Genomic DNA, 10,245 nt, shown 5'->3' with positions numbered 1-10,245 from the left:
CAATGGCAACTGGGTTGTCTGGTGCCGCTTCGTGTGCCTACATCGGAGCATTTCATTGGTTGTTACTCAACTCAACTTTATTTACATAGCACCTTTTGCTTTTAACATGCAGCAAAAAGTTCATCACATAGTAACAGACAGAAAACAACAGCAATGTAGAATTAAAAAAGGCATGATTATAAATAATAAACTTATAAATGAAATTAAATCAACACAGTAAAATAAGTAAGAGTGGAAAGAAAAGTTAAAAATAAGGTAGCGTTAACAAGATCAGATGAATACAAGAAATAAATAGATAAATCAATAAATTATTAAATAAGAAAAATAAATGTTAAATCAATGATTAAGATAATAGAAAATAATAATAATGCTGTCCAGGGCTAAAAATAAATGACTCCAAATTAAAAGCTAGATTAAAATGGTAAGACTTAAATTTACTTTTAAAAACACTAAGAGAGCTCGCCGTTTTATTGTCCAGAGGCAGAGAGTTCCATAGCTTAGGGGCGTAAAAACAGAAAGCTCTCTGGCCGGTGTTTGTGTGAGACACACGAGGAAGGGCGAGTCCTCATCTGCAGCTCCTATCATAACCAAATACTATAAACTAGTCAAAACAAAGCAATCACATCTGCAAGTTTGATGTCAACTGTTTTACTGTGTTCTTGCTAATTCAGATACCCCAGAGAAGACTGGATATATATATATATATATATATATATATATATATATATATATATATATATATATATACAGTCTATATATATTCCATTTTATATATATATATATATTTCCTTTTTTTTCTTAGGGTTATCAGATAGAAACATGTTGCTCTTTGTTTCCTCCTCCTTGTCAGATAACAGAGCTCATTTTAAGATGACTGTGATCATAGAGCCCTGAATGTGGCCAGTGTACTCCCTTGTTGGTTGTATTGGCTCAAACACTTCCCCAGAGCACTTGGATGCTCCCAGTTTGGCATATTGACCACATGTGCCATTTGAAAGAAGTAATTCACAGCCAGATGCGATGAGACCACAGAAAACGTTTTACTGAATAGCTAGAGCCTCTCTGCACAACAGATCACTGTTCTCAAAGTACTCAGCCACCCCCTCCACCCATCCCAACTCCAGTTACACACACACTCTCTCCCTCCCTCACACACACACACACCAGACATTTACAATAACCTCACTGTCTGCCAGACTCATGTGACCTTTTAGTTTAAATAAAAGTTGTTAGGGTAGAGGTCCTTCTGGGTTCATCGTGACGAGGACAAAACAATTTTACAACAATATCGTTTTTTGTGTAGCTTTAATATTGTGTGTTGATAATAATTATTTTTAAATGATTTATAATATAACTCAATCATTTAAAAAGTATACTATTTGCTTTGAAATATTTCTATATAAACCTAATATGCTGTAGCCTATATAAACTCAAGACCTACATTTTTAGTCTCACTTTTAATTGAGTCTTATTCCATCTCACTTTATTTGTTTATTTTCCTGTTCTAATTTTAGTCACTTTTTTAAGTATATGTTATATTTTAATTTTTTATTGACACACATTTACTATTTGTTCGGTCAATTTATTTAATGTTTTATTTCTTTATTAATTTGATCTTATCATCTTCTGATTTTTCAGATTACCTCTCAGCATTTTAACATTATATTCTGTTTTATTTTGCTGTATTTACTTTTAGTGTAGCATCTAAGTGTCTTTTAATGGTTTAATGTTTTAGTGTTTTATTATCTTATTAACTTAGTTTATTTTGGCAAGTTAAATTTCCAGTGTTTAGTTTTGACATCTTATTTTACCTCCAGTGTTATTTTTCAATTATTTATTTATTTTTACTATTATTCTTATTCTTATTCTTATTCTTATTCTTATTGCATAAATCATGTTCTTAACCTTAGATATGTATTGTGGGTGCAGGGCTGGGGTTGGGATTGGGATGTGGGTTTTCTTATTTTTTTCATATTTTGAAACTATTATATTTGGTATTATTTTTATGTACAGCACTTTGTGTTACAATATCATTGCATGAAAAACCCTTTACAAATAAAGTGTGATTGATTGATTGATATATGTTTCATATGATACTTTCTCTGTCATATTATAATCCGTTATATATTGTATTTATTAAAACTTGTGGTGTTGTAAAAACATTTTCTGAATATTTTTGTTATACACAGTAGGATACAAAATTAATTGGCTTACCTCTCTTATTTATATCAATAAATACTATTTGATATAAATAAGCCTTCTAATGTGGGTCAAATCAATAAGTATTAGAAATGAATATATAGAGAAATAAAAGGCTACATAATGAATGAACAAGCCAGTGGAATTTACCATGAAAGGCTACCTGACCGGTAAGAAAAAGAGTTAATTTAATGTTTCAAAGAAATATTTTATTTTGAAAACTGAACCGGAAGCTTGACAATTCTCCCACTGGCTTGATGTTGTTAAATTCTATTTCTTGAGCGCAACGGGAAATACCGAGCCTGCATCCCGCTGATAGGAATATTCGGAGGCCCTTTGACCCAAACAGGTACCTGCTGATAATATTTATAAACATAGGAATAGAGTTTACTGAAATCCCACGTGCCATATTTATATTCACGCAGGCTGTTTATGGCACTAGAGTCTTTGTCAACAGAGCTGGACATATGGCTGTTTATTTATTATTGACATCAGCATGTGCATGACGATGCTTATTTACCTTTAATGGGTAGTACCTTTAATCTGTTAGGCTTTACTGTGTCAACATCGCAGGAGATTTTTAATGGAGATCCATTGCGCACTACAATCCTGAAAGCTAAGCCTCCTCTGTGTCCTTATTATGATACATTATGTTGCATCAATAATTTACTGTGTACTCTGATGAAAGGTTGAAATGGACTAATGACAGCTCATGCAGAGCCCAGGCAAAGGCATTGAGATGACTAAACAACCCTGTAGCTTTAATGTGTGAGGAATACTGCAGAGATGTAATACATATTTATTTTGTAAGTTCCTAATGAGATTGAACTGAGATATTAGTGATGCTATAGTTGGGGATAGTGTTATTACTCTGTCAAAAGGCTGTGTAGGAGTGTGTTTGTTTATAAGCATGTGTGTGAGAGTGTGCTGGCTTCATTACTGCTCTGCCCAGCCACCTAGAATAACATTGGCATAAGTTTCTGGGACTCCATTCCTCCACTGTCATCCTGACTGCAAATGTTCTGTTTGGCAGCACAACAAAACAAAGGGTTACACAACAGAAGCAGCCATGTTTGTACTTTTTCAGTCAGATTACGTTGGCCTTTTTGTATCACTCAGTGGTTCGGTCATTTGTTTGAGGTCTGCTGGATATGCTGTTCTCAAAGCCAGCTGGGCTCAGAGTCCCACATGGGAGCAGAGCCAGAAGGACAGCACACACAAACACACACACATACTTACCTATTGATGAACTGCTGATGTTTCTACATCAAGGGTGCAACTCTGTGACTGAATTATGTAAACTGTCAGATTAATATTTAATAGAACATAAGCAAAGGATACTCAAGACTGTTTTTATCAAGAAAACGTATCACTCATGATTAGATCAGTGAGTTTAGATCTTGTTTTTAACCTTTTACACTGCAGACCATGTGTGTATTTTTTACCCTGTATCAGCACTTATTGGTAACTGTTTAAAGTCTATGTCATGCATATCATCATACTACCCCAGCAGTAAATTACACTGACCCAGCATCAACCCAGCCTGCAGAGTCAGCATTGACTCTAATGAAGACAATATTCCATGTTTTCTATCAAGAACATTCATCCTGTGTTGAGAACAGCGACTGGACATGCAGGACATCTGTTGGGTCTTGCCCTTCTTGACACCATTTTGAGAATGACAGCTGAGTGGATGCGTGCTCGGATGATGACAGAGAAAGTTTCTAAAAATAGCCACGGTCAATCACAGCCTGCCCGGGTCTGAAAATAGCCTCAAATGGATGTGGGAGCTGAGGTCATTTTTTGTGCACAAGTCCTGATAACTTAACCCCATTTATAGTCTGCAGTTTATCATCCTTATCATCTTAGAGTCCAGAGTGAGTCTGAGGAACACTGGTTTCTCTCTGCCCCCTTCTACAAGTGTATTCATTCAAAACTAAAGGTGAAAAAAGAATCTGATGGATTTTAATGATTGAAAACCTGCTTACAGCTGAAGTGCGGCTTCACCCAGACAGATTGTTAGAGTGTCAACAGAAGGGTTTAGCCTAAATCTCTGTGGCAACGCAGCCTCCATCATGCACCCTGCATAGTCCAAGTGGGATGACATTTAGATACAATGCTGTCCTCCCTTTTGTCGTGATTACTGTGTGCTTGTGTGTGTTTGGCGGCTGGATTGCATCAGTTCAGAGCCCTCTTGTTTATTTTCATTCCTCTGGCCGAAATCCTTCAGCAAATTTTGTCTTCTCTGTGTCCATGGAGTCTCCTCTGCCCTAGACCCTAGAGATTAAGATAGATTAATGGGGGATTATGTTACAAAATAAAGGGAGGGAGGGAGGGCTGTATGAAACGAGTGCATGGGTAACCTACTGTATTACTTTCTTCATTTCAACAAAATCTGCTGAAGTATCCAAATTCCTTCAGGACAAATATGAACAGACTCTGATTATGTCAGCCAACTTCCTAACAAGTGTGTATCTGGTGCGTTTAGTGTGTGTCCATTTACACTCGTGTTGTGTTTAGTGTGTGCAGCCGTGTGTGCCAGGCCCTGCTATGGTGAGGCGTGTTAGCGATGACGGATGTGGAGGCGACCTATGAGGACTTCATCGCCTCTCGACGGTCCGGCCGCAGGAACGCCATCCATGAAATCCCAGATACCCCTGGAGGTCAGGGACCCACTGACCTGTCACAGAGTCTTTCCCAGCTTAACATCAACGAGTCAGGTGAGAAACATCATATTCAAACGTTTACCTCGGTGGCTACTTGTAAAATAACTTATATTACAACTCGGCCACTTGAATTTGTCGTAGCTTGCAGATAAATTCTGAAACATGTTTGTCCTGCAACAATCAAGACTATGAAGGATGATGCAGTGCCGATTGATGCCACCACCAGGGGGTGCCAAAGCACAAGGTTTATCTGCATAGAGTAGCGTAAAGAAGGCATTTCATACATTAAGGGTTTTTATATGAATTAAAGAAACACTATTTTCTACTGAGGTAATAAAATGTACAAAAAAAATGTGACAAAAATAAGTTTTGTCTTTTATTAAAATTTCTCTTGAATGTTTAACTTTCAATTTTCAGAGTCTTACAAAGGACTCGTGTTTCGTGTTCATCTGCTGAAGCGTTCTCTTCGCCACTATAAATGTGTTATACTATAAGTTTGGGATCTTATGCCATGCATTCTAAAGTTCCCGTGTGATGAAAAGCCCATTTTCATTGCCTGTACTTATACTTCAGTCATCTTTGCAACCTTGACAATGTTGCAGAGAAGAAGCCTCTGCATTGTTTCTGTAGCCCACATACTGAGAAAAAACACAGCTTCAACAAGGTGATTTGCATTGGCTCCAGTGGTGATGGAGCAGCAGGAGTGGTTTGCATATAGGCATGCATGCAAAACCTGCAGAATCCTATGCTCTTGTGGTTTTGCTTCGGTGTTGCAGAATCAAGATATAAAAGGTTAGAGTCTGGCATGCAAACTGAACTGTTGTTGGTTGCAAAAACTATCAAACAAAAAACAACAAACAGTGGTTGCTTTTTGTTCTCATCAACAACGTGCCGACTACAGTTGATGCTAATTTGTTTCAGTATGAGGGCCAGCCTCATAAGGTTACACAGATTGTAGGAATAACACTCAGGTTTTAACCAAGCAGCAGCCTTCGGTCTCAAAATATGAAGCCCATGCAGAAGTGTTCTAAACTGCTGTTCATCGAGCGTCCACTTGAGGCTGGCTGCAGAAACACCAGAAACCACACACACAACCATTCAAAGAAGACGATCTTTGCAGCATTAATAAACATGTTTACAGCCTGGTTCAAAAAACAGCTTGGCTCTATGTAGCTCATTTCTCTATCAGCACACACTGTACGGGGGGTGAAGATATTAAGGTTACAAGTTTTGCCCAAATAAGGACACGACTGACTTGACTGACAGGGGGGAACACATAGCTGTTGGCGAGGAGGCTCAAACTCCACCCCTTTACGTCTCACTCTTTTGGATGAGTTCAGCATTTCCAATATGGCTCCCACAGATGATTGGCTTCCAAACAGTGCTCAGGAACAGATGGGTGACGTCCTGAATGCTGCGTCCATTATTTATACAGTCCATGGTTTTAACGTACCACTCAAAGACATGTTGTAACCATGGCTGCAGTACTTCAACAGTTGCCTCCTCTTGTTCTGGGTAAGATTCTGCATCATGTGTGTAGTGTACTGGTGCACAGAGTTCCTGGCTGTGTTGGTGTTTTTCCACCTCTGCATCCACCTGCACTCATCTGGACCCTCCCCCCTTAGACAACATCCAGGCAGCCAATCAGCGCAGCGCCTCAACATCCCTATCTTAGCATTATAGGTCACTGCATGGATAATGAGGTTACAAACAGAGAAGCTGCAGATCCTCCACAGAGGCTGAATTTGTGATGGTTTTTTTGCAACTGGACATAAAACCTTGCTTAAAAAAAGCAGAATGATCAATACATTTGACTTTTAAATATAAATCACATGTTTTAGTCTTCCTGTTTTGTGCGATGGGTTCAATTTACAAATGTGTCTTCCTTTAATCTCCTCTACGTGTGATGTCCTGTCATGAGTTGTCTCTTCTCTGGATCTGCCTCTGTGATTGTGTTCCAGCCCTTTTCATACTGACTTACTCGCTGATTCAGCCAACCTCATTCGCATCACTGCCTCCATGCTAGTTACTTATGCATGACACTGACTGAATCTGTCTCCCTCTGTCTGTCAGGTGATGAGGGAGGAGACACAGAGAAGAGCCAGGACTCTCCAGATAAAGAAGAGGAGGCACAAGCTGACTGATGCAGCAAAGGCCTGCTTATATGTGCGTAGTGTGGACTCAAACTGCAGCTTATTCAACCTGAGCTCTGAGTACTAGGCCTCTAGTTGGTCATTTGCACTTACTGACTATGAACAGACACAGACAAATCCTCCACTGCCACCATCCTATCATCAGGAATTCATTGCTAAAGCAGACACCATGCTGTTTTCCTTCTGCAAATGTCCTTAGAAAGCTTCCTCTCCTTGCTGCCTTTCCTTCATGGGAGCTGAAATGAGAACATGTTTAATGCAGTCTGAAATCAAGAACCAAAACCAGCTCTGTATGCATACCAGTCGGGGGAATAGGAGACATGCAAGGCTTCTGGGGAAGACTGAAGAGTTCTCACTGAATTAAATGTTTACTTCCCCTCCGCCTTGAACCCCTCACTCTTCATGTGGCAGCATGGCAACAAGGACAGCGACTGGATGCCTACTTCTTCTCTGCACTTCTTGCAACAATGCCTGCACACGTTTCTCCATCTATATCCGTACTCACTGTGGCTATTTCCAGTCTCCTTGATGTTTTTTGTATTTCCATCTGTAGGATTTCTGTGAGCTTGCTCTCTCACTCTGCACCACAGGGTTGTTAAAGTTAAACTGAACATTAGAGGGAGTGTGATGTGTTTGTTTTTAAGTCCTTGTCAGGTGTGGCGGAAATCTGAAAATGAAAGACTCAAACTACAACGGTTTGTCTTTGTGAGCTTTATTCCGGCCTTCAGTGAGCTTTGCAAAGCGGTTCGCTGGCAGAGTGATCTGACAAACGAGACAAGAGCTGTTTTGGAAACGGCCTGCTACATACTGCCTACGAATGTAGTAGGCAGTAGGTACTGCCTACAACAAACTGAGTTTGAATTTAGTCTGTAGTCTGTCTGTTCTGTTGGATCTGTGTTGCCGTACGCTGGGCCAGACGTCACTGAATTTCCAGTTTCAGAAAGTGGAAGTAAACAACGACCAAGCTGATAGATAAACTGCTTCTTTAGCATCACTTATGATTTAAAAAGTTAAGAAGTGGTTTATATGGAATTTAATAATTTTCACAGCACATACAAACTGAGTTCCCCCGTCAAAAAAAGAAGAGAAAAGAAAAAGCTGAACGAGTGCTGTGCATTGTGGGAAACAGTACATGAGGGAGACTGGTCTAATGCACATTGTGAAATTTTCCTGAATCAGTAGACATCAGGGTTTTGTTTTGGCATATTGCAGATTTTGCTCTTGTTCACTTACTACATACTGAATTTAGGCCAAATCAGTGCATACTACTAGTATAGTAGGCTGTTTCAAAAACAGCCACAGTCTGCTCAACTGACCCAGAGTGAAGATTCAACTTGTTACTGATTATTTTCAGAGTATAAGATTACTGCATTTTTAAACACATTCAAAGAGGTGTGAGGCAAACCAGAGAGCTTTTTACGAGCTCTCGCTTCCTGGTCGCTTTTGTGACTTCTCACCCCATGGTCTGCTCCACAGCCATGCCAAGAGATAACAATATGCAAATCACAGAAGGTGTGTGTGTGTGTGTGTGTGTGTGTGTGTGTGTGTGTGTGTGTGTGTGTGTGTGTGTGTGTGTGTGTGTGTGTGTGTGTGTGTGTGTGTGTGTTTCTTCTAATGAACACAAGAATAACATTCTGTCATGTCTGTATTTTTCCCATCACACAGGTGTGATGTCTGGTAACAGGGATTGGTCAGATGGAGTTATTGAAGAATAAAGGACACAGAATTCACTTTAGCTGAGCTCAAGGAAATGTTCACTAGCTCCTTGTTTCCAATGCAATGCCCCAAATCAAGTATTTATGTATCATTTCCTCATTCAGTGCATTTTGAAATCCTTTTGTTTACAGTCTTGTCCACTAACCGTCTGCATATTTCAGTTTTTTATATTATATATAAAATGAAAAGTCTTTCTTTGGTTCACATAACTTTGATTTACAGTGTGAACATTTTTTAAGTTTGTATGAATTAAGCCATTAATATCACAAGTTCCAGCCTCACCAAACATATTATGAAAAACTGGATCCTGTCTGTCAGCAGAGACCAGTCAATAGAAGAGTTCTCAGACTTGTTGTGTGTTATTGTCGAGGATGAGTACAGTTTTAATTGTTACACTCTAAAAGGTCTGTGTTTTACCCTGTCCTGGTAATCACTGATCAATGCAATGCCACACATGGTGTGTCCATGAGTGTGTGTGTGAAGATGTCTCTGTTTAGATGTATTGATTTGCTGCTGAGGAACACTTTGCACTATGAAGAGTTTTTATAATGTGTTATTGTATATCATAGCTGTGAATGTGTGGACTGTATCAGACTCATTGTTGTGGTCGCACAGACTACTTGTGCATTCTCCCATCACACATCATTATGAAGAATCACTCTCTACACCTACTGACAATCTGCCATCCACTGTCACATCAATCCATGCATCGTCACCCTGGAACTGTCTCTTTTATTAAAAAGACTCACTGTCACAGTCACACTGTCTCCCTCTAGTGGTCAACAGCAGCCCTGCCGTGCAGCTGTACACAATCCATTACTTGTTCAGCTCTTTAATGCTGCACTGTACTGCTGTGCTGTACCTGGATACGGTGTGCTATGTGCTGGGATTTAAGCCCTCTGCTGTGATAACACATTGTTTGCTCATGTGATGGAGTTTGTCCTGCTGACCATTGATCAGCCTCTCTTAGGTAAGGCAATATGGATCAGTGTTATGCAAAAGATGGTGGTAAACACACTGACATACTAGCTTACAGTGATGCATGTCCTCTTGTGGTGTGGACAGGTCATATTCATATTTAATCAATACTTTAATGATAGGATAATGTATAAAAAATAGTATTGTGAAGAAGTCAGTGATGTGATCTAACATTGGTGAGTGTATATTGGGTTCAATGATGAAACACTGGCTGTTTAATCAAAGTCTGATCATTCAGCCGCTGTGTGCTGTGTAGAAACAGAACTTTAAAGTTCTGCAGTGTCCAGTAATGATGATAACATTTATGTTGTTATTCCTCAAAGACGTCAAACTATGTGAATCCCTCTGTCCCCCTCTTCAGCCACCGTGCTTCTCAATCCATCCACTGGATGTTATCGCACCCTCTGTCCTGTCCAAGTGACCGGAGTCTCTAATTCCCTTGCTGACCTATTTCCACTTATCAGCCCTGCAGTGCTTGTTAAAGGCCGCCCTTTGTTTTATGATTGTGTATCATTTTAATAGAGGCTTGAGAA

General features: G+C 39.4%; 1 long non-coding RNA gene across 1 annotated transcript; it reads left to right on the top strand.

The window, feature by feature from the left end:
* The first annotated feature begins 2,433 nt into the window (after window positions 1-2,433).
* On the top strand, window positions 2,434-7,711 carry LOC117829071. Its single transcript, XR_004634542.1, has 3 exons — window positions 2,434-2,548; window positions 4,720-4,919; window positions 6,939-7,711. It is a non-coding gene; the product is annotated as an uncharacterized LOC117829071 (long non-coding RNA).
* Window positions 7,712-10,245: the final 2,534 nt, after the last annotated feature.

The sequence above is a fragment of the Notolabrus celidotus genome, chromosome 17 (genome assembly GCF_009762535.1).
Source record: "Notolabrus celidotus isolate fNotCel1 chromosome 17, fNotCel1.pri, whole genome shotgun sequence".
NCBI lineage: Eukaryota > Metazoa > Chordata > Actinopteri > Labriformes > Labridae > Notolabrus > Notolabrus celidotus.
The sequence above is the reverse complement of the archived record's forward strand: the minus strand, read 5'-3'. Positions and strand labels throughout refer to the sequence as shown.